General features: G+C 42.9%; 1 protein-coding gene across 1 annotated transcript in view; it reads right to left on the bottom strand.

Annotated features, from left to right (window-relative positions):
* Positions 1-13,906: 13,906 nt before the first annotated feature.
* The window catches only part of LOC140458769 (uncharacterized), a 135,833-nt gene continuing 123,723 nt past the window's right edge, over positions 13,907-26,016 (bottom strand). Inside the window, exon 6 of the transcript XR_011953672.1 lies at positions 13,907-14,724. The gene's annotated coding sequence lies outside the window, so the exon portion shown is untranslated. The remainder of the gene's footprint in view (positions 14,725-26,016) is intronic.

The raw sequence follows: 26,016 nt of genomic DNA, 5'->3' as shown, positions 1-26,016 counted from the left end.
ATAGAGAGTCGCTTATGGTGCCAAATGAAAGAGTTAACCAGCCATAAAATTTCCTAAATGTCTGTCTGGGAAACATCAAAGGAAGCTTTCACACGGGTTACAATAAATGAGGAAGAACATTCATTTTAAGAACAGCTATCCGACCTAGCCAGGATATTGGAGGTGCCTCCCTTCTTTGAAGGTCTTGTTTAATTTTTCAAACAAATGGACATAGTTCATGTTAAATAAATGATCAAAAACGGATGTAATGAATATTCTGAAATAGAGAAACCTCCCCCCCCCCCCCCCCCACCCACCCCCGTCCATTTAAAAGGAAAACAGGATTTACCCTCAAAATCTGGTATTTCCCTAAGGCCTCCCATAGGCATGGCCTCCAACTTTGCAAAATTAATCTTAAAGCCCAAAAAGGCGACGAGCGATTTAATGCATTGCATCACGTGAGCTGCCGAAATTGCGGGATTTGACAAAAATATAAGACCTTCATCTACAAACAACATAATCTTATGTGACTTCTATCCCACCTCTGAGGCAAGTATGTTGGGGTAATATTCCCAATTGTGCAGGATGCCAGCGAACCTAAGATTGGTTCAGGGATGGGGAAGAGATCAACCCTCTTGTGCTATATATGCGGGTTCAAGAGGAAAATGAAATCTCTACTTGTGAAGTAGAACTGCCTCCAGACATCCACCAGCTCTGATTCTGCACACAAATCCACTAATTACGTACATTATAACGAGGGTATTGGGGACCTTTGGACATTCTGTCCACCGTTGAAATATCCTCTACAATAATGTGCCACGATGCAAGATAACTTAATTTGGGAAATGCATCTACCAGGATTTTAAGCGGGTGCACTGGGTGGCAATTCAAAACACTGTATTAATTCCCATAGTTCAAGGCTTTGAGGATTATGATCCTTCCATGAGTGTTTAATACAATCTAGTGATTTAAATGGAAGATTCTTACTATCCATTCTGACTTTTCCCCTACTCACAGTATTAAAAGACGCAAAATAAACCCGATCAAAGCCGCCCTGCTGTAACATCATATGTTCCTTGTCATCACGGTGCATCTCCTGCAATGGGCAACATCCACCCTCTTTGATTTTAAGACGAGAAATTACATTTTTCCTCTTGATTGGCAGATCACTGCCCTTAATGTTTCAGGTACACCATTTAACCACATAATAATCCATAACACATTGCAGCAACATTTGAATTCGAGAGAGTTTCACATCGAATTACACATCGCTGAGCATTAATGATAAAACACTCAGCGACCCTAAAAACGATACAAACTATTACTACTACAACTAACAAGCTCGCAAAACTTTCCAAAGCTAATCACATAAAAAAAATGAACGAAACAAAATCCGAACTTCCAATGATACTTTATATGGAAATTTACCCCGCCCATTGGGGGTGCTTACATATCCCAAAACTTTATCTTCTCCCCGCTACCAATATGGCATTCAGGGCAATTAATAACAAAAACCAGGCTTCAACTGTCCTTAGGTCGGCAGTTGTCATCACAACTACCTTTGTAACTCCCTGCAACTTGAGCCACACCTCCGACACAAGCAAAGAAAGAGAAAACAAGTAGTAATACTAATGAAGAAGTTAAAAGTGTGAACTCTACCCATCCCTGACTATAATTTAACACTGGTTAATACCAGAAAAATCCAACAACATTTCTTTAAGGGAGAAACATGATTATCTAAACATCCAGCTTTCTTTAAATTATCCACAAAGTTTTCGCTTTCTCTGGAGAATCAGACGAGTTAATTGAACCATTCAAAGCAATACAGAGCATCGCTGGGAACCTTAAGGGATACTGAATCCCGAGTTCCCTTACTCTTCTCTTGATATCATCAAAAGATTTTCTTTCCTGAATCACCGATGCTGAAAAGTCATAAAAGAACATAATCCTGGAGCTCTCGTGGATTAAAGCCATCGGAAACCACACTGAGCTTCCATCAGTCTTTGTTTATCCCTGTAACTATGTAACCGCACAAGGACAGGGCAAAGGTGTTGGTCTGAGTATAACCACCGTGCCGTAACCCAATGAACTTCAGCTTCGAAGTGAAGGAATCACAGCAGCCAGATCAAAGCTGACCACCTGCTGTCTGGCCCAGCAGATCGACGATGTGAACATTCTTCGTCCTGTCCCTGTTCTCAAGGTGGTCATTTTGTTCAGTTAAGGTATGGACCTGTATTTTAAGGGGGAGGATCCTCTCCCGAGAGGAATTGATCGCAGTCTCTGTCAATGCAGTTCGGCACTTGACATTGTATGTTCTGTTTCCAAGGCTGTCTAGTTGCTGCTCATGTTTTTGGAGCACGTCTGAGAGCGGTTCTAGCCACAGCTGGACTTCTGTTCAGTCATGCCTTCAATCATTTCACTTAAGTTGGTGAACTCAGTGACCAAGGCCTGGTGAGTAACTCGGTCCATGGAACGAGCAGAGTAGGTTGCAGCTACAGCCTCAGGCCTGCTCGATGCTTCTGACGGGTGCACCGTGTGTTGTGACTTGCTCGATCCTTTCCCATGTTTTGTCATTTCCACTTGACGAAACGGGATTAGTAAAGATTCTATCGCTCTTTTTAGTGTTGAATGTTAAGTAACTGGCTGGTATGGGGTGGGTTAGAGAGCCACTTTGCCTGTGCTGTGATGCAGACCCCAGTTAAACAGACCTTCCAAATCGCCACCATCTGGGCTTCCCCCTTAACATTTTATCGATATTACCATTTCGTTTTGAATTATATTCCTGGATGTTCTGGAGCAGCGTCATTTGGTACCACTGTCTACATTTACCCCCATACTGCATATTACTGTCAATCCCTGATAATCCTCGATACCGTTGTTATTTATGAACCTTCTGTCTGTTCCTCAAAATTATTCAATATCTCTGCCTCCAATGCTCTGTGGGGAAGAGAGTTACAAAGAACCACAACACTGAGAAAAAAAAATAAAACTCAAGATCTGAGTGTGAGATTATTTTTTCTTTGTCTCCTTATCTGAGAAAGAATATAATTATGTTAGAAGCAGTTCGGAGATGTTTCACTTCACACATTCCAGGAATGAGTACCTTATATTATGCAGGATTTAACAGGTCACCCTTGCAAAGAGAGATGACCTTATTGAAACATACAAGACCCAGATGAGAGTGGATCAGATAGATACCCACTGGGTATAGTCTAAATTTCTTGTCATTTTCACAGAATCTCTACAGTGTGTAAGCAGGACATCCCATCCATCAACTCCACACTGACCCGCCAAACAGCATCCACCTGACCTGCCCCCCTACCCTATCCAAGTAACCCTGCATTTCCCATGAGTAACCTACCTAACCTACACATCTCTGGGCATGATGGCAATTTAGCATGGCCAATCTACTCTAAGCTGCGGATCTTTGGACTGTTGGAGGAAATTGGAGCATTGGGACGAAACCCACACAGAAAACTGCAGAGAGAATGCTCAAACTCCACACATAGTGTCGCCTGAGGTTATATTGAAAGCAGCTCCTTAATGATGGGAAGTAGCAGTGCTAACCAGATATCCACCATGCACATCCGTCAGTTCTATTAGTTATTTGTGGCTGACTAAAGAAATCTGCCTGACTTGTTCCTGTCACTGAACCTGACGCAGTCTGAGAACTTTATGATCGGCCATATCACCAACCTCGTTACATTTAAAGTTTACTAGGAGAATAGTTCATCCACTTTACTAACATCTTCCACCCCGATCTCAAATTTACCTGGACCGTCTCAGACTCCTCCCTCCCCTTCCTAGACCTCTCCATTTCTATCTCAGACGACCGAATCAACACGGACATTTACTATAAACCGACTGACTCCCACAGCTACATAGATTACACCTCTTCCCACCCTGCCCCCTGTAAAAACGCCATCGCATGTTCTAATTCCTTCGTCTCCACCGCATTTGCTCCCAGGGAGACCAATTCCAATACCGAACAACCCAGATGGCCTCCTTCTTCAAAGACCGCTATTTCCCCTCAGACGTGGTTGACGATGCTCTCCACCGCATCTCCTCCACTTCCCACTCCTCCGCTCGTGAACCCCACCCCTCCAATCGCCAGAAGGACAGAACCCCACTGGTCCTCACCTACCACCCCACCAGCATCCAGATACATCATATCATCCTTCATCATTTCCGCCACCTCCAAACGGACCCCACCACCAAGGATATATTTCCTTCCCAACCCCTATCATCGTTCTGGAACGACCAGTCCCTCCGCAACTCCCTCGTCAGATCCACACCCCCTACCAACCCAACCTCTGGTCCTGGCACCTTCCCCTGCAACCGCAAGAAATGCAAAACATGCGCCCACACCTCTCCCCTCACTTCCCTCAAAGGCCCCAAGGGATCCTTCCATATCCGTCAGAAATTCACCTGCAACTCCACACTCATCATTTACTGCATCCGCCGCATCCGATGTGGCCTCCTGTACATTGGGGAGACAGGCCGCCTACTTGCAGAACGTTTCAGAGAACACCGCTTTGACACCCGCACCAACCAACCCAACCGCCCCGTTGCTGAACACTTTAACTCCCCCTCGCACTCCGCCAAAGACATGCAGGTCCTTGGCGTCCTCCATCGCAAGACCGTAGCAACACGATGCCTGGAGGAAGAGCGCCTCATTTTCCACCTCGGAACTTTCCAACCACAAGGGATGAATGCAGATTTCTCCAGCTTCTTCATTTCCCCTCTCCCCAACTTTTCTGAGTCCCTCAGACTCAGCACCGCCTTCTTGAGCTGCAATCTTCTTCCCGACCTCTCCGCCCCATCCCTCTCCAGCCTATCACCTTCAGTTTAACCTCCTTCCACCTATCGTATTCCCAACGCCCCTCCCCCAAGTCCCTACTCCCTACCTTTTATCTTAGCCTGCTTGGCACACCCTCCTCATTGCTGAAGAAGGGCATATGCCCGAAACGTCGATTCTCCTGCTCCTTTGATGCTGCCTGACCTACTGCGCTTTTCCAACAATACATTTTTAAGCTACATTTTAAATTTGTTGGGAGCAGTGGAAGAGTGGGATAAAAATGAAACAGTGACACCCTCCAACCTCAGTCAGAGCAGGAATTTGGAGAAATTCACCAAGTGGGAATTTATTCCAGTGGGAATTCTCTTTCCCGGAAGTTTGGGATGGCTGAATCTTTATATTATATCGAGGCTGGCTTCGATATAATATAAAATGATTTTCCAGAAACAGGTGAATCAGGGAAAATAGTGCATCGGGAGCAAAGTGCAGCTGGAAACACAATGAGATGAACCACAACCTTATTTACTGGTGGAGTAGTGTCAATGGGCAGAATGGCCCACTCACGTGCCTCAGTCCCATGTTCTGATGTTACGTTCAACCCTTCAGACCTGCAACACAGAGGCACATCAAGGCCACTCCGATGGTGAGGTGTAGTTTTGGAAAACTACTTGGAAAATCCAGGCTGAGTCAGGAACTGACCCCCACCCCCAAGCTCTCTTTCCAGGCTTCCCCTCTCTGTAACATCTGCTCCAGATGTGGGTCATGTTACAGACTTAGATACACTGGGTATACAGCCCCCATACCCCACCTACGGTTAACCTAAACAAATCATCTGCTGTCCCTGAATGCAACATTGTGCAACACGACTTCCAGGAAAATAACCTGTTAGTTTCCAACAGCGTAACATGTGAAATTAATAAATAGGAACGGAAGTAGGTCATTCGCCCCCTCAAGCTTGCCCTGTCATAAAATAAGAACATGGCTGATCTACTCCACGGCTCAACTCCACTTTCTTGCCGACTCCTGTATCCCTCCACACTTCTCTGGGTTAGGGAATTCCAGATATTCACTACCTTCTGAGAGAAGGCATCACTTTGCATCTCAGATTGAAATCGATGTTCCTTATTCGGTATCTTTATCCTCGAGTTCGGCACTCTGCCCAGGAATGGGAGCAACTTCTCAACATCTACCTTCTCAAGCCCGCTCTGTATCTTATATATTTCAGCAGTATCCCTCTTCATTCATTTAAACCCCAATGAATAATCACCTCACCATTATAGAGATTCTGAATAACTCAACCCTTTCATCTCTGGAAGCCGGTTAATGATCCAACCGCATTACTTGCTGCATCAGCATGCTGACGTTATGCTTCATACTCAGGAAGACTCCAATCACTTTGTACTCCTCCTTTTTTGGAAGTCGTCTCCATTAAATAACAGCCAGCCTTTCGGTTCTCAGTGTCTTCCACAAACTCGGGTGTATATTGCACTAAGCTCCCTCCTTCAGGCTGTCAGTATAGATTGCAATAACTGATGCCATCGGACTGATATGTGTGGTGATCCAGCAGATACACCTTTATCATAAAGATCCATTAATCCTGACTGATTGATTTCTATGTGTTAACCAGTCATCATCGCATGTTAATACATTATCCGTCATCCTACGAGCTTCCGGCTTGAGTAAGATCTTTTATTTTGTAATACCCTGCGGAAAATCTCTGAAAAGCCTCTTGTCTACCAGATCCCCTTTATCAAGTCCGCTTGTTTTATTTCCAGGCATCTCTATAAATCTTTGCATGATCTGACAGGGCAAAATATAATTTCCCTTTCACAAACCCTCACTGACACTGCGTGAAGCTTTTCTTAATGTCCATGCTGGCCAGGTTTTCCAAACGAAACTGGCTCCATCTGCTTTCATTTGGCCCATAGGCCTCTAAATGTTTCCCATTCGTATGTTTGTCCAAATGAGTTTTAAATGTTATAGCTATATTGGCATCTACCACTCTTCCTCTGAAAGCTCATTCTATACCCGTACCACTCTGTATAAAAACACTGCCACTGCGTCCCTTTTAAATCTTCCCCCTTTCACCTTAAACCTATGCCTCCTATGGTTGAACTCTCCCCTCCTGTGGAAAAGCCCTTGGCTATTCACCCGATCCATACCTCTCATGATTTCATAAACTTCTATAATGTCAGTCCACAACCTTCTACACTCCATCTGATACTAACTTCAAGAACAAGCATTTAAAGACAAGTGCTGCAAATTTGAAACTATATTAAACATGACAGTAAAACAATACACAGCCAAAACTTCATACTATTATTTGTTTTTCTCCATATTACAATACTGAGGGAGCATGAAACGCTTATTTATTGCCAATAACAAGTCACGCACCTGAATTTATTTGTCTAGTGGGGGTGATGATCTCGACAATGAAAACGTAACTATGGCCAGATCTATATAATACCATATAGTCAACATTCCCCCACCTGGCCTCCCAATGATCTTCTGTGCTTGTATCTTCCTTATCTTGCACTCAATAGAGAGAACACCTTTCCCCATCGCATCTTAATTTAAACCCGTTTCACAGAATCTTCTTTTATCTTTTGCCGCACCCTCTTTCCCCTGTCACCCATTCCCCAACCCTAGCTAGGGATTTAAAGCACATTTTCCAATCATTTTGAGTTCTGAAGAAGTGTCACACTAGACTTGAAACACTAATTCTGTTTCCCTGTCTCTGCAGATGCTGACAGACCTGCTGAGTTTCTCCAGAAATGAATCGGGGCACAGGACAAATTTTCAATTAAAAAATAGCGATCGATACTGGAAATAAAAATACCCAAAATCGCTGGAGAAACAGAGAGCTTTGTAGAAGTTTCAATAGACCTGCAAGTTTATATCTGCATTCACTCCAGAATATGCTGCAACATCATCAGTAATTTCTGTTTTTGAACAATTTCCAACGATGAATGTCAAAGATGCTCAAACATCCTGTCCAACATGGAGTGCTGTACACTGGGAACTGAACGATAACGCATGGTGACAAGTTCCTTAACTCTGGAACTGCATAAGGCTGGCATCACTGACACTGCAGTGCTCTGAATTATGGTCAGGGAGAAAAACAGAAGGAAACACATTCACTTCAAATACAGAAGATGGCTTTACTGAAAGGAAAAGATTTAGATCCGTACCTTAAATTGATTGAATTAAAGTAATAACTTGGAGGCGTGACACCATGGAAAGAATTTCAGCAGAATGAAAATATGAAAATGGAAGTGTTACCGCATCAGAAACCAGAGTATGTCACTGAATACAGGGCTGTTGGGTGAATGGGTCTTGGTGTGAACTGGGGGACAGTCAGTAGAATTGAATTGTAGATATTGCAGATTAAACTGGGTTATCATCTGATGCTGTAGGTCACAGCAGCAACAGCAGAAGCAGAATTGTATTCAATGACAATCTGTAACCTTTCCCCCAGGATAATGTCTCAGTCCACCATTACCCTCAAGCCGATCTATAGTTCAGTGACGAGTGTGGGTGAACATGCCAGGGTCAGGACCATGTGTACCTTTACCTGATGACAACCCATTAAAGCTACCGCAATTGGCTGGTTAGTCTGGAAACAGCAGAACTAACATCTTGTCCAGAGGCAGAAATTATACCACGAGTAACAAATCAGATCGAAGCACTGTCATTCTGCCAAATCCAAGCATAAATGTCGATGGACCATTAAACAACTTACTGGAGGAGAGGACTCCACAAATATCCCCATCCTAAATAATGGAACAGTCCTGTACATCAGTGTAAAAGTCAAGTATGTGGTGTCTGCACTGTCCTCAGCCAGACGTGTTGAGTGGATGTTCCAACTTACCCTATCATGATGACCACAGAATCACAGATGGCAGTCTTCAACCATTTCGATTCGCTGCACGTGAAGAAACCGCTGAACACAGTAGATACAACAAAGGCAATGGGCCCTGACCCCATTCCTGCAATGGGACTGAAGACGTGTGCTGCACAATAAGCCGTGTCATTGGGGAAGCTGTTTCATTCCAGCTCCAACTCTGACATCTCCCTGGCAATGTGGAAAATTACTCAGCTATGTTCAGTTTCCTAAGAAGGGAATAAATACAATCTGACCAATTACCACCCCATCAGTCCCATCACAACAGTCAAATTGGTGGGAGTTCTATATGACAGAGCTGTCAAGTAGCACAGAAAGAACCTGCTCAGCGTGGTTTCAGATAGGTCTCCATGTGGAGATGGTGCTGTTGTGGAATTGTCATTGGATTACTAATACAGACCAGGCTCATGCTTGGGCAGCTGGTGGAAGATAAAAACAATTATTAACATATCAAGATCGAAAATCTGGTGTCAGTAATAGTGATCTTGTGTCCAATGTTGATTGTAAACATCGATTTCCTTCCCCAATGTACTTTCAGGAAGTGAATCTCCCGTATTTTCCTGGTCTGGCCTAAAAGTGACTCCAGACGCACAGACATGTGATAAACTCAATAGTCCCTGAAACGGCCAAGCAAGGCACTCAATTGTATCAACTGCTCCGAACTCTTAAAGGATATACCCGGAGAAAACACCTGGCTCCAACTTTGGTGTCGGAAAAGGGAACGGGAAACATAGTCCTGTTGACCCTGCAGAGACCTCCATCCTAACATCTGACGGAATGTGACAACATTTACTGAGCTTTCCCACAAACTGTACAGGAACTTCGGGAAATGAGTATGTCACACAACACATCGAGCTTTCTCTGTGCAAGTTAATGGTCGAACATCTCCTTAATGCAGTTTTACCCATACAATATTCATATCCCTTAATATGTTTAAACATTGTGAAATATAAAGTGAGAACTGCTGTAGTCCCTTCAGCCCATCAATTTTGCTCCTCCATTCAATATACAGGCAGTTCTCAGATAAAGCGTGCTGATTAAATACAATTTGGCTGCAATGTGATTCATGAACTTTTTTCCATAAAGTGAATTCCCGTTCACTGTGACGCAATTCCTTGCCGGGAACCAACTGAACAGCAAAACCCAGCCTCAGGATCCTCTGTCTGCAAAATGGACAATCAATGTGTTCAGCTAAAACAGGAATGTAATCCGCTCTGGAAACCTTGAAACTGAGCCTGAGATGGGGAGTTGTAGTATCCATTTAGTAAGAACTTTATTTCAAACTGTGGGGAGAATCTTGAGGAGAACTGGAGTTTCCCCATTGGCATCACGTGGTCAGTCAGCCTCACGCGCTTTCTGGTGAAGAGTGTGGTGAAAGGTACACTGCTGTAGTCAGTGACCTGTATTTTGAAAGTGTTACATTTACAACACTGTTTTTTTTACAATATGGGACTTAAAGTTTTATTTTGACTTTGTTAGTATGTGTGTTAGACTAAATTAAATTTTTGGCTTTACTAATAATTTTGGGGGTTCGCCCCTTACCCTCTTTTTCCCATAGACCCCATTATTAATATTGCACGAATTTGCACAACACGGTGTTGCACAGGAACACAGCGACTGAATTATTGGTGAATAACCTGGATTGATAGCTGATCTTCTATCTTCACACGATACTCCGCTATCCTTTTAATTTCCAGAAATCCTTATTTATATTCAGTGCCTAAGTTTCCACAGCCTGAGCTGGGAGAGAGTACTCCTGGTTCGCCAGTCTCTGAGTGAAGACATTTATTCTCATCTCAATGCAAAGTGGCCTCTCTGTACTTAATGCTGTGGCCCCTTGTTTCAGGCGTCCAAGCCAACTTCCAATCTGTCTCGCCCTGTCAGAGTTTTATATATTTCACTGTGATCACCACTCATTTTCCTAAATCCCATGGAATACAGGTCCAGTCGCCCAAAACTCTGCTCCCACAACAAGCCTGTCATCCCAGAGATCAGTGTGGTCATCCTTCGCTGCTCTCCCTCAATGTCAGGTTTGTCCTTTATTGGGTAAAGAGACCAAAACTGCACACAATACTGTACAATGTTCGGGATGGGGTCTCACCAAGGCCCTGTACAACTGCAGTAAGATACTCTTACTCCTGCACTCAATTCCCCTGAAATGAAGGTGAAATACATCATTTATCTGTCTACCTGCTTTCTGCTCCTGCAATATTGCTTTAGTGACTGGTACAAGGTCATCCTTCAATGTTACAGCTCCCCACTTGCTGGGTCTATATACACTGGTCAGCGTGTCAATGCCATTCCCAGTATTGACTTCTGGCTTCAGACTTACTGTCACATGTACTCAGAGGGCTGTGCAGAAATAAAGGAAAATGCAGCTTAAGTTCCCTTGTAGAACAACATTTTTCAACCACTCCCTTTTCAAATGAGAGGCTGCCATTCTATTGTTTCCATCAAATTACACAACATCACATCTCTCCCAATTGCTCTCCATCTGCCACATATTATCCAAGTAATTTCACTTGTCTCAGTCACTGTGGAGCATTTTTACATCTTTCTCGCCAACTCACAGGCTGACATTGTTTAGTGTTGTCAGCAGACTTGGGAATATTGCATTTGAGCCCGTCAACCAAATATATGATGTGTATTGGGAATAGCTGGGGCCCAAGACACGAACCTTGCTATATCCTCCTAGCCTTCCATTTAAAAAAAAATGTTGTTTTATTCCTGCGCTGTGTTTCCTGCCAGCTCTCCCATTCTAAAACCATGACCATACGTTAGACCCAGTCCCATAGGATTCGAATTTGCACAATAGGCTTGGGGCTTTATCAAAAATCTTTCTGAGATTCCACTCGTATTACATTGATACCTTCTCCATAATGTTGCTAAAAGCCACTTTCTCAAATATGATTCCCATTTCATAAATCTCTGTTGACTTTGTCTACGTCCATTAATTTCATTCCGATACTTTATCTAAACTGTTTAGTTGCTAATTTCATACCATTCCCTTTTTCTCACCAGACTAAAGATCCCTAGTATTGCTAGGAAGTTTTCTTTTTTATTTTGTTTTCCTCTGTGAAGGCATGACTGAAACTTTTGTTCCATAATTCTACCATTTCCTGGTCCTCAATTATCTGACATCAAACTGTAAGAAAGCTGCACATTTCTTTCTCTTAATTTTGCCATTAACATATTTTCAGAAAATACCACAAGTTCTGTCTTATAAACTTTGTTAAGACATTCTTCAGAAACCGATCAATTCCAATTTTAAGGTACTCACTGATTGGCCTTCTACAGCCATACAATCACAGAAGCAAAGACTCTATCAGAAATACAGCATGATCTACATAAGGCCCACTTTCCGACACAATACACCTAGCCGTGAATCTTAAGGCACTTCAAGTGCACAACCGTGTATTTTCGAATGATTTTGAGTTTGCCATGACATCTCCTCTTTCAAGAAGAGTACTTCAGACCCCAATACACACTGGCTGAAAAGCAATCCTCAAATCCTCTCTAAACCGCAAAGTCTTCACTTTAATAGTGTGCCCCTTTGACTAAAAGGAACAGCTGCTGTCCATCCACCCTGTCCATGCTCGTCGTAATCCTATGCTTTTGAATACGTCCCCCTCAGCCTCCTCTTCTCCAAACTAAACAACTCAAGTTTATCCAGCTTCTCTCTATAGCTGATATGCTCAATCCCAGGGAACATCCTGGTGAATCTCCTCTTCAAACCCTCCCGTGCAGTCACATCCTTCCTGTAATATGGTTCCCAAAACTACACACAGTATTCCATCTTGGCCTCATCAAAGTTCCGCATAGCTCTTATAATCTGAGCCTCAATGAATCAAGTTTATGTTTACAGTCCAATATGCTTTCCCAAATTGTGTATGAACCTGTCCACTCACATTCAGGGATGCGTGGAGAAGCACCCTCTGAACTTCCTAGTGTGCTCCCATTCATTGAGTCCTCTCCTTCTTCCAAAGTGTATCACCTCATATTTATCAGGGTTACATTCCATTTGCCATTGATCTGTCCATCTGACCATTTCATCTGTATCTTCCCATAACTTAATGCCTGCCTCCTCACTGCCAGCCAACGGCCAATCTGTGTATCAAACACAAACTTACTTCTCACACTCCCCACACCTCGTCCATATTCACAGCTACATCATTTATGAGTACCACAAATATTAAAGTGGAAAATCACACAACATCAGGTTAGAGTCCAACAGGTTTATTCGGAGGCACTAGCTTTCCAAGCGCTACTTCTTCATCAGGTGATTGTGCGCTTTGATGAAGAAGCAGCACTTCGAAAGGTAGTGCCGCAGAATTAACCTGTTGGACTCTAACCTGGTGTTATGAGATTTACAGCATTGTCCACCCAGTCCAACACCAGCACCTCCGAATCACAAATGATAAGAGATACAGCACTGATCCCTGTGGTATACCATTGGACACTGGCCTCGAGTCACACAAGGAATCAACCACCATCTTGTGTCTCCTACCACTAAACTTCATTTGGATGCAATTTGGCAAGTCACTAATGAGACCTACCTGTTCCCTGGTTATTCTGTTCCGCTGGACACACTCGTAGAATAATTGGGAATTCTCCCTAATCTTGCCCTGCCAGCGGGTTTCCATGCCCCTGTGTTAGTTAGTCCCCTACGCGTGCAGAATATCCATCTTATTGCAGCCTTAAATGGTCTGACCTTCATGCCATTATTTCCCGTGATTGTGTATTAGGCAGCCGGAGAAACATCCTGTTAATTTTCAACTTGTCACATGTTTTGTGAATTTTATACATTTCACAGTGACCTATCTCTCATTCTTTGAAACTCTAGAGAACACAGGTCGAGTTTCCTCATCACGCAATCTCGCCAATTGAGGGATTAATCTGGAGAATGTCCATTGAACTTCCTCTGTGGTCAGTATATTCTTTCTCAGATTTGGTGACCAAAACTGTCCTCAATATTCCAGGTACAGTCTCACCAACATGCTGTTAAACTGCTTCAACATGTCTTTCCATCTATATTCTGCCTCCCTTAAAGCAATGCAATCCAAACTTTAACTTACCACTTGCATATATTCCTCCAAATACCCTTCACATTCATTGCAGTTATGAACTCATTGTGTGAGTTCTTATAGAAAGCCTTCTGATAATCTAAAATGTGCCAATTGTACTGGTTCCCCATTATCTATGCTGTAAGAATCAACTTCAAACAATTCCAAAGATTGTCAAGTATAATTTCCCTTTCAGAAATACATACTGATTCTTTCCAATGTTGCTGTTAATTTCTAAATAACGAATATCACATCCTATATAATAGACTCCAACAGTTTCCCCACAATGTCAAGTTAATTGGTCTGTAGTTCTCCACACTATCTCTTCTTCCCTTTGTAGATGCTGGGATCACTACCGTACATCCATAGTGCTTGGTTCCAGACTATGCAGAATGCACTGAGTAATAGAACACAGTCATCGACAGTGCAATTAATACTTCAATTAGTGGTTTATTTCTGAAGATTTTGATATGAAGTACATCTAGTTTGTCAAGGTTAGCAATGCTCAATCCAGCTGCATGTTCAAGTAGAGCCTTGTTACTGATATAAATTGACTTTATGTCTTTCGATCCACAAGTCCTATATAATGACGTTGTATTTCTGGGTGATTTTCTGGATCTTCCTCCATGAAGACAGATAGAAAGTAACTGGTTATTTGCTTGGCCATTTCCCTGGTATCCATAATAAGCTCGTCTCTCCTGATTGCAGATTTCCACATTTGACTTTGCTTTTCGCTTTCCTTTGAAATATATATCATAGATTTATGCAGTCTTTGTGTTCGTGTTTGTCTGCATGCATGTTCGCTTTTTGATTTCTTTACCCGTTTCATGGCCCTCCTTTTCTGGATCTTAATTTTCTGAGAATTCTCAGGATTCCACAATGTCTGGAATTCTTCTGAAGTTACTTCCTGTGATTCGTGTAATCTTTAATTTATTATGATAATCATTGTTAACTCACTTTCTCACTCTTGGGTGTTTTACCTGAAATAAATAGACATATTTTTCAGACTTTGTAGTATTTCTATCAATCACCTGGTCCTGAACATATATATTCAGGAACACTGCAGGAGGACAGGAAAGAAATAGCGGGGGCCCTGGTTGGTACTTTTGCATCATCGGTCATCAATCGGTGAGGTCCTGGAGGACTGGAGGGGAGTGAATGCTGTGCTGTTATTCAAGAAGGGCTACAAATAAAAACCGGGGAACTATAGACCAGTAAACCTAAAATCTGTAGCAGGTAAGTTATTTGACAAGATTCTGAGGGAGAAGATATCCATGCATTTGGAAAGACAGGGCCTTGTGAATGGAGGATTATGGCTCACAAGTTTGTTAGACTGCATTGATGAAGTGACCAGTAACTTTGGCAAGGACATGGCTGTATATATAGATTTCAGTAAGGCCTTCAATAAGGTTCCACATGGTACGCTGCTCTGGAAGGTTAGTTCACATGGAATTGAGGGGGAGTTGGCAAATTAGGTCCAAAATTAGCTTGATGATAGGAAGAAGAGGGTAATCGTGGAAGGATGCTTGTCAGACTAGAGGCCTGTGACGAGTGGAATGCCTCAGGGTCGGTGCTGGGACCATACATTCATATATTACACATGTCTATGATTTAGATGAGAATGTACAGGTATAATTTGTAAGTTTCAAGGTGACCAAAAAATACATGGTGTCGTGGACAGTGAGGAAGGTTATCAGAAATCTCAGAAATTGCAGCAGTACCTTGATCAGGTGGAGAATTGGGCAGAGAAATGGCAATTTGAGTTTAATTCAGATAAGTGTAAGTTCTTGCATTTTAGAAAGCTGGAGTTTCATGGCGAATGACAGGGCTTTAAGGAGTGCAGTGGAACAGAGTGACCTTGGGAATTCAGGTGCACGATTTTCTGTAAGTGGAGTCCCAGGTAGACAAGGCACTGAAAAAGGCTTTTGACTCACTGCCCTTCATCAGTTAGAGCACTGAGTATCGAAATTAGGGAGTTATGTTGCAGTTATACAAGATGTTGGCGAGTCCATACTTGTAGCGTCATGTTCAAGTTTGTTCACTTTGCTCGTGAAAGGATGTTATTAAACTGGAAAGAGTGCAGAAGAAATTTACGAAGAATGTTGCCAAGACTCAATGGTCTGAGTTATAGTGAGAGGTTGAATAAGCTAGGAGTTTTTACTTTAGAATGTATGAGGCTGAGGGGGATCTGATAGTAGTGTATAAGGTCACGGGAGGCATGGATAGAGTCTTTTTTCCCCAGGATTGGACAGTCACGGACTAGAGGGCATAAATTTAAGGTCAGAGGGGAAAGAGTAAAAGGGAACTTGAGGGGCAATTTCTTTTACACACAGGGTGGTATGCATATGGGATGAGCTGACAGCAGAAGTAGTTGAGGCGGGTACATTCACAAAATTTAAAATACATTTGGACAAATACAGAGGTAGGAAAGGATTAGAAGGATACAGGGAAATGGGGTTAGTGTGAATGGACATTTTGTGCGGAATGGACCAGTTTGGGCTGAATGGCCTGTCTCCGTGCGGTAAGACTATATGGGTCTAACAACCATTGTTCTCCTACTGAATGTTATGTTGTTCTTTCCCAATTCACTGGAGTGAACTTGACCCTCTAACCTCTGGGCTTCCATGATGTTTGACCAGAATGTTCACACATTCCACATTGAATGCAGACGCCGTGTAAAATATAACATATTAATGTCACTATTCCTCCAAAGCTGCTTCAGAGCAAGGTTAGTAATTAGTCTTTCCGATCACACAATAGATAATAAACAATAGGTGCTGGAGTAGGCCATTCTGCCCTTCGAGCCTGCACCACCATTCAATATGATCATGGCTGATCATCCTTAATCAGTATCACACAACACCAAATCCGAAATAATCTGCTCTCTAGTTTGGTTCACAACATACTCTCCAACATACCTGATATACACTCAAGGAATTTATTTTTCACAACATTAGCAGTCACTTAGTTAACTCAGTTTCGATGCAACTTGATACCACCCATTATTACTGCAGGATCCACGAGTATTTGTTACTCGTTCACAGGATGAGGGCTTAGCTCGATAACCAGCATTTACTGGCCATACCAGACGGCAGTTAAGAGTCAACAGCGTTGGCTTGGATCTGGAGTGACATACAGGCCAGACCAGATAAGAACAGCCGTTTCCTTCCCTAAAGGACATTAGTGAACCAGATGAGTTTTTCCAACAATCAGGAATGGATTCCTGATCATCATAAACCCTTGATCCCAGATACATATTGAATTCAAATTCCACAATCTGCCATGGCAGGATTTGAAACCATGTCCCCAGAACATTACCTGGATCTCTGGGTTAAGAGCCCAGCGATAATATCAGTATTGATAGCTTCCCTTTGAGTATAGTTGCATATATAATTTCCAGAGCATATGATGCAAAATATTTGCGTGACAGTTTTGGTTCAGATATATAACACAACAAGTTTGTTTCTCCTTGCTATTTGTAAGACCCACCCAAACTCATTCTGTGGAATCTGAGGGACAGAGCCTGTGTCGTTATTAGTGATAGACTTGGATAAGACATTTGGGGAGGCTCACCTCGATGCTGAGATGATCTGAAGACAGGTCCAGCAATATAGGACAAGCATCAATATCCATTCCGCTCTGTCAGGATAAGTGTCTCCGTATATTCTCACTGCTCCCTCACACTCACTGTATGTCTCTTATAACACCTACCCTCGACCAAGACTCACACTCCAAAAATGCTCAAGCACGACCACTCTCACTGTTGAATTCAGCACCTTCCCTCCCCCACATTTCCTGTCCCTGATGCAATAGCCCCACACACTAATAGCACTACATGGATACAACACTATGGACAGACTCCCTCCGGCTCCATGTCACACCTCACCTAGTCCAGCACTAACAGAAGGGCCATCCACTCCCACCCTCACTCATTCCCTCCCTTTCTCCCATTCCAGGAGAACCAGCCTGGAATAGGACAGAACGGGCCAAGCCGGGTGGGGGAGTGCCCGATATCCGTTCCCTCATACCCCTACCCTGATATGTGGGAGGAACCTGGAGAGAGCTGGAGAGGACCAGTAGGCCTTGGGTGGAGATTCGGAAACATCCACGTCCCACCAACCGAATAAGGAGCAGTGTTTAGTAAAGAGCAATTCTCAATTCAAACCTACTGTCAGTTCCAACCTCATCTCTCTCACTTGCAGATGAACAGATGCCCCATTGCACAGAGATGCAGGTATTGAAATACACAGACGTATTGGTAAATACCCCAATATACTAACATGCACAATGCATACAAGGAGATAAGCATGCACACACGGAGAAGCACACAAAGACATAAACAGTCACACACAAATGGACACAAACACAGACAGAAACACACAGGCTGATATAAAGACAGACAGACTTAGTCACACAAATAGAAAAGTAACAAGTCCATGGACAAACATACACTTAAGTACACATTAAGACACAGACATGAGTGCCATTAAGACACAAATAAATTAGTTTCTGATTTATAAGGAGATCAAGGATTCTGGGAGAAGGTAAGAGAATGATGATGAGGAACATTATAGAAATGACTTTAAGGTATATCAGACTCGATAGGCCAAATGGTCTAATTCTGCTCCTTTTTTAATGCTCGTGTGGTGTTATGCTATTTGGTATTCTCTTCCTGAGACAGCAGCAGCAGCATATTTGATTGGAACCAGTCAGTGGTAATGTGGGAAAAGATTGGATGGCAGAATGGTAAATGTCTATTCCTAGTTATTGTACCACTATATCTGAAAAGGGGCAGTGATTTGATATCAGGTTGACACAGTTTTAAAAAAAATGTATCCCACAATGAAAGAAGGATGTCCCTTTCCGTTTACTGTTGTGCGATCTGTGGTGTCCTCATCCTCAGGGAGCAGTGAAGACTCGGTAAATTCAGGTATTTTAGTTTGAGCTTGACTGATCTTTGCTGGACAGGAGAGTCAAAGTTTATTGGGAACAGACAGGAGACGGATGGTCAGACACACTCGGATCAGCCATGACCATTCTGAATGGTGCCGCTAAACGGCCAACTGCTGCACCTTTCCAATGTGTTGTTCCCTCAATCCACGCTCCCGGCCGTTACAGAGATATACTGCTGTCCCTACCCCATGTGTTGTTCCCTCAATCCACCACTCGATGCAGTTACAGACATATACTGCTGTCCCTACCCCATGTGTTGTTCCCTCAATCCACCACTGAGTGCGATTACAGACTATTCCATTCAGCCTGACTGGATCGTTACAATTAGACGGGAGGAGACCATTCTGCCCCTCCAAAGAATTACACAGGAATATAGGATGAAGTAATTCAGCTCGTTGAGTACATTACACAGCCCAGGACGAGGCCATTCAACCCGCCTGAACTGCTGCACAGGAACAGAGATGCTGTCACTAACAGGAAGTAGATAGTAGTGATATATGATCTTTTTAAACAAAACTGTAACTAGTTTTGACTCAGCGATCACTGTAGGGTCATCAATGATCAATAATCTATGTAAAATATCTCGATGAAGGGACTGAATGGATCAAAGCTGAACTACCTCGTACACCAAAATGATCATTCAATAGATCTTCAAATGGAGGGAGTGAATCTGCATTTTGATGTAGACAGGGAAGGTTAGTGAGCGTACCCTCAGCAGAAATAATATATTGTGAGTTGTCTATTGCAGTCGGGAACAATTTAAATGGAGAGAGATTGCAGAACTCTGTGATGCAGATGTTTTTCATAATCTTGGTACATGAATCATATGAAGTCTGTCTGCAGATGCAGCAAGTGATTCAGAAGGTAAGTAGAATGATGCTGTTTGTGGCAACGGGTATTGGGTTTAATTAGGAATATTTCACTGTATCTGTACAGGGCATTGCTGAGACCACATCAGATACATTGGGTGCAGTTCTGATCCTCTAAACTAAAAAAAACGGATACAATTCCTTTCAAAGATGTTTAAAGATGCTTTCCTTTACTCATTCCTGAAATGAAGGTCTTTTGTTATCAGGGATTATCTGTTTAGATCTTAGATGAAAAATCTTACTGAACCATGATTTTCAGAGAAGTCTTTCAGCTGGCTACATATTTTCTCTTGTTAAGAAGACGAAAGCTAGATAATACCCTTTTGAATGAGATGCATTGGTATTAACACAAATATTATGAAGATACCGACCCATTTTAAAAAATTACTCAGATGCATATAAGCATCTCATCAAATCATAAAACGGGCACATTATTTTCTTTTGCTAATTAAAGGCACTGTGCACCAACAACAGCAATGATGCTGCATACAGCATACAGTCTATTATCATCCATTCCAGAGAATGTACATGGAGAGTGCACATGGTCCAGTTTGGTGTTCAGTTGATATTCTTGAATTTTTCCGCACAGAGACGGAGAAAAATATTACTTGCTTCAGAAGCCGCACCCAATTGGTCTCTCTCTCTCTCTCTCTCTTACTTTGTTCTGCCTGAAAACAAGGTGTAAGAGCACAAAAATCCTGAGTCATCTTTACCACTCGCGGAGGATTCCTGATGAGGATTCATAGGAATCTCTATACAGCTCAAAACAAAGGGAATTCAGTCAAATCCAACTGTTCTGGGAAGAAATCCGCTTTCCCAGACATTTGTGTGAGCAGAATAAGTTCGAAGTCAGAAACATGTTTGGGACACTCTATCATTTTACCATTTGTTCACAGTTCAACTTTCTGTGTCTCTGATTTTTCCAGAAAATTACCCAGTCCGATACCTATATCATTGGACACAACACTCAACTGGTTACATTTAAAATTTGCTTTCACCAATAGAGGAGTGGGAAAAGACATGAGTGACCCTCCAACATTCGTCAGAACACGAACAAGAGATTCACAAAGGGTTGTTAAGGTGTGAATTCCCTTCCACAGAAGATTGTGATGCCTGGATATTTCCATTTGTTCAGAATTATCTATGTAAGACATTTGAAAGACAAATGAATGTAGGGAAATGGTACACTGATAGAAAAGTGCTACTGAGACCTTAATCAGATCATAGTGCATGGTAGAGCCATGACAAAGTGTCTGATGACCCACTCTTGCTCCACAGTCCCGGGTTACTATGGTGCATTCAGCCTCTCACAGCTCCTGCAAGGTGCAGATGGGGGCCACTTGCTCCAAATACCTGGTCCACAGTAACACAGGATCTCAAATAATCCCTCACAACTGTCACGCACAGATTGGAAAATGTTATTTGGAAATCCAGGTTGGTTTTGAAAGACGCCACTGGTCTGTTTACAGAGTGCTCCCTCACTGCAACTTGGGCTTCATTTATTGGTCTTGGTCTAGACCAGGATTCGTTATGAATAAAGCTCCATACCTCACTCACAAAAATGCTTTGCTAGCTCTGATTACAACATACAATAACAGTACATCCAGGAAAATTACAGACGTTTACTTTGAAATTACAGAAAATGAAAACATAAGGAACAGGAATAGGTAATTCGGACGATCAAGTCATTGTATACGATCATGGCTGATCTACTGTTAGCATTAACTCCTCCTTAATGCCCAGTTCTTCACAGTCCTCAGCTCTCTGACAGGTCAACGATTCATGTACTACCTCTATAAATACTTTCAGCGATGTAGCTCCCCTAACTCTCTAGTCCAGATAATTCCTGACATTGAGTACCCTCTGTGAGAGGAAAACACTCTGCACATACACCGTCACCTATTGATTTGAACAAGAGGTGAACACAGGGGCTCAAGAAAGAGTGAATGGCCTTGATATCAAGGCAGTAGTTGACTGAGGATGTCATCGGGACCACCTAGTTTTTTGAGCTTAATGAGAATCAGGTCTAACCTCCTCACTGGTTGGGGTCTTTCAGAGCACAAAGGAAGATGTTTGTGGTCAGTGGCCGACAATCCTCTCAGTCCCGGGACATCTCTTCAGGAGATCCTCAGATTAACTTTCTCAGCACAAACATCTTCAGCTCCTTCGTCATCGTCTATGTGCCCCCATTCCCGGCGCCCCCCATCTATCCCAAGATCAGAAGCGGAGTGATCACTGAAGATCACATAATATTCAGAACATTTTGTCCCCACTCAGCTCCTGAACCGGTCTGTGTCCATATTCAGCAAGACCCAAACAACATTCACGTTCATGCTGTTAAAGTGCCAGTAACTTTCATGTAACAGAAAGGCCAGGCACTGCACATTTCCACAATTAAAAGAGGAGCTCATTCAGCACCTCAAGCTGGTTACATCCGGATATGTGGAAACTATTCAGCCCATCGAAATGACTGATCAAGAAGAGGGACAGCCCATTCAATCCTCCTGCCTGTTCCACAGGAAGAGGAGGCATCTGGTCAGCACATTGAACTGTTAAACAGGAACAGGCAGAGTCCAGTAAGACCCCTAAACCTGTTCTATGGAACCAGGAGGAGACCATTCACCCCTCGAGACACTTACACAGGAATAGGAGGGTGTCATTGATGCTCCAACCTGGAAAACGAACGGAGCAGAGACTGCACTCATAGACTGCTCACAATGTTCCTCGTGGCTCCATTGCCTGTGGAACAAATGATTCTTTAACGTTTTTTGCCGGCAGTGAGGAAGGAAGCCAAATGTTTTGTGCCAAGCCTCAATGAGGCATCTTCCATCTCCAGGAAGACAGACCCATGTTCTCTGTGGGGATCAGAAGCTGGTGGGAATGGTTATCTGTTTTAGAATGAAGGTATTGTGGCTCCTGTCGCGATGGTGGATAACGTGAAGTATGATCACACACCAAATGCACTGTGTAAATGTTGGAAGAGTTTAGTTAAAGACTGGTTCTCTCTCTCTCAATCGAAATGGGGAGTAGCGTGGAGTGAGAGGAACGTTCTCAGAGTCTGTTAAGTCTTCCACAGTGTGGACCCACCAGTGCTTCAGGGTGGAGGAAATGCTGAAGGCCATCCTGCACTTGGGACAGCTGAAAGGCCTCTCCCCCAAGTGTGGGAAGGCCTTCAGCAATTCCTCCCTGCTGAAGCACTGGCGGGTCCACACTGGGAAGAGGCCCTTCAGCTACCTGAGTGCTGGAAGGCCTTCAACAATTCCTCCAACCTGCTGACCAACTGATGGGTCCAATCATGTAAACCAAGTTAAAAAAAACATGGACTTTATCACCGTATTAGTTCTGTTTATTGAACACAAAATACGGGGACAAAATGATTTTCCGTCCGTACTAAACTATGGGAAGTACGAAGAAATAAGATACACTCGTGATATTGAGCTACATAAATTGAAATGTGCATTAGAAAACCACGGAAGTGGTGTGCAATCTTTCTCAATCATTATTTGGCCCACAGCTGAGATGCTGATTTCCCCTCTGTCATTGATCCACCTCATTGAGATTCTCTGGCGCATTATCTCAGTATTGAGGGGGTTCTCAGTTCCTGCTGCTGTTCACCCAGTCTATTTAAATTAAATCACCTTCTCACTGTAGAAAAATTAAAAAAATCACTTGGCCTTTTGGACTCTGTTTAACTGTCAGCAACTCAGCTCTGTGATATTATTGGCGATAAATGCTCTGGGACCACAGCCAGTATCCGCACAGTGCTCAAACGGTATGACAATAGATAAAGGCCTTGCAGTCCGTGAGAATTTCTAAATAAAACTTCCATTTTCTGTTCGTTCCTGTCTATCTCCCCTCATGCTGTCTTCTGATCTATCCAACTCACCCTCGTTTAACATCCCTGTTTCCAAATTGTGCTGTTGTACAGCTTGATGTTTTGGCCATTTTTGAGAAATGGATAGAGCAGGGACAGGACTGATCGTTGTAGGGTCCGAGGTTTAGATGCTACATTGAAAAAAAGGAAAGTACTAACAGTGGGGAGGGGGTGGTGGTTGGGGTGGGGGAGGTTAGCGTGGCATTGAAAATCAAAGACAGCATTACGTTGGTATAAAGGATGCTTGATAAGGACTCGTCTAGTGAGGTCGTATGGTAAGAGGTTAGAAACAAAAACGGAGAGGTCACTCTGCTGAAAGTTCTCTATTGCCGTCTGAAATGTTCCAGAGATGTAGAGGAAAGGATTAAAAAGATGATACTGAATAGGAGCGAAAATAACAGAGCATTTGTTATGGAAGAATTTAACTTTCCAAATATTGATTCGAAATGGTACAGTAGAAATACTTTATATGGGTCAGTGTTTGTCCAATGTGTGCAGAATGGTTTCCTGACACATTATGTTGATAGGCCAACAAGGGCCGAGGCCAAATTGGCTTTGGTACTGAGTAATGAACCAGACCAGGTGTTAGATTTGGAGGTAGGTGAACACTTTGCTGATAGTGACTACAATTCAGTTATGTTTACCTTAGCGATGGAAAGGGACAGGTGTATACTGCAGGACAAGAGTTATAGCTGGGGGAAAGGTAATTATGATGCGATTAGGAAAGGTTTTAGGATGCATAGGATGGGGAAGGAAACTGCAGAGGATAGGTACAATTTAAGTGTGGAGCTTTTTCAAACAACAGCTACTGTGTGACCTTGATAATTTTATACCTGCCAGGAAAGGAGAAAATGGTTGAGTGAGGCTGCTGTGGTTTACTGAAGCAGTTGAATCTCTTGTCAAGAGGAAGAAGGTGGCTTATGTAAAGATGAAACATGAAGGCTCAGTTCAGATGCTTGAGAGTTACAAGTTAGCCTGGAAGGACTTTTTAAAAAAGCTAAGAATAGCCAGGATAGAGCATGACAAGTCTTTGGCAAGTAGGATCGTGGAAAACCCTCAAGCTTTCTATCAGCATGTCACGAATAAAAGAATCACCAAATGAAGATTAGTGACAATCAAACACAGTAGTGTTAAGTTGTGTGTGGAGTCTGAGGAGATAGGACAGGCTGTAAATTAATATTTGAATCAGGATTCACATTGGAAAAAGAAAATGCTGTCAAGGCCAATACTGAGAAACAGGCTATTAGTCTAGACGGGATTGAAGTTCGTAACGTCGAGATGTTAGCAGTTCTGGAGAGTGTGAAAATAGATATGTCCCCTGGGCCAGATGGGATTTATCCTAGGATTCTCTGAGAAGTTAGGGAGGAGTTTACGCAACCAACTGTTCGGATTTTTACATCGCCATTGTCTACAGGAAGAGTGCCAGAAGACTGGAGGACAGCAAATGTTGTCCCTTTGTTCAAGAAATGGAGAAGAGACAACCCTGGTAATTATATACCTGTCTTACTTTGGTTGTGGGTAAAGTGTTGGAAAGGATTATAAGAGATAGGATTTACTATCATCTGGAAAGGAAACATTTGATTCGGAATAGTCAACAAGGTTTTGTGAAGGGTATGTCATGCCTCACAAATCTTACCGAGTTCATTGAGAAGGTGACCAAACAGGTGGATAAGAGTAAAGTGAGGTATGTGAATTTCAGTGAAGCGTTTGATAAGGTCCCCCATGGTCGGCTATTGAAGAAAATATGGAGAGTGTGGTGTTTGAAAAGCAGAACAGATGAGGTAGCATCCAAGATGCATGCAAGTTGATGTTTCTCTTGTAAGCCCTTCATCGAGAATCAGTTTTATGGTCTGCAGCATCTGCAGTCTTCATTTTCTCCTCGCTCCTCGGATGTTGCCTGACCTGCTGTGCGTTTCCAGCGCCACACTCTCGACCCTGATCTCAAACATCTGCAGTCCTTACTATCTCCCAGAAAATATGGAGACGTGGAATTGTGGGTGATTTAGCGTTTGGATCACAAATCGGCTAGCTGAAAGCAGTCAGAAGGTGGTAGTTGATGGGGAATGTTCATCCTGGATTTCAGTCACTAGTGGTATACTGCAAGGATCTGCTTTAGAGTGACTGTTGTTTGTCCTTTTGAAAATGACCTAAATGAGGGTATAGAAGGATGAGTTAGTAAATTTACGGTTGTCAGTAAGGTCGGTGGATCTGTCGGCAGTGCTGAAGGATGTTGTGGGTACTGAGCTGTAATGTTCTATGTGCATGGACCTACAATGAGCTAAATAGCTTCCTTCTGTCATGTAACGATTCTGAGGTACTCTGGTCCACAATAAAAGCTTCAGGTGCCGGAGAGACAAGCTGGTCCAGTAAAGGACACACACTGCACAGTCATCCATCATCTCTTCCTGTTCTCTGATATACAGCGGCCTCAAAATATCAGTCCAAACAAAATAGATTGATTCAAATTCACGCAGTCAGGAGAACGTTAACTGGAGGGGATTACCGTCAGAGGATTCAATGAATAATAAGATTTCAGAATAACAATAAAAAGCAATATCACAGCAGCATAATAATTG

The sequence above is a fragment of the Chiloscyllium punctatum genome, chromosome 34 (assembly GCF_047496795.1).
Source record: "Chiloscyllium punctatum isolate Juve2018m chromosome 34, sChiPun1.3, whole genome shotgun sequence".
Lineage (NCBI taxonomy): Eukaryota > Metazoa > Chordata > Chondrichthyes > Orectolobiformes > Hemiscylliidae > Chiloscyllium > Chiloscyllium punctatum.
The sequence above is the reverse complement of the archived record's forward strand: the minus strand, read 5'-3'. Positions and strand labels throughout refer to the sequence as shown.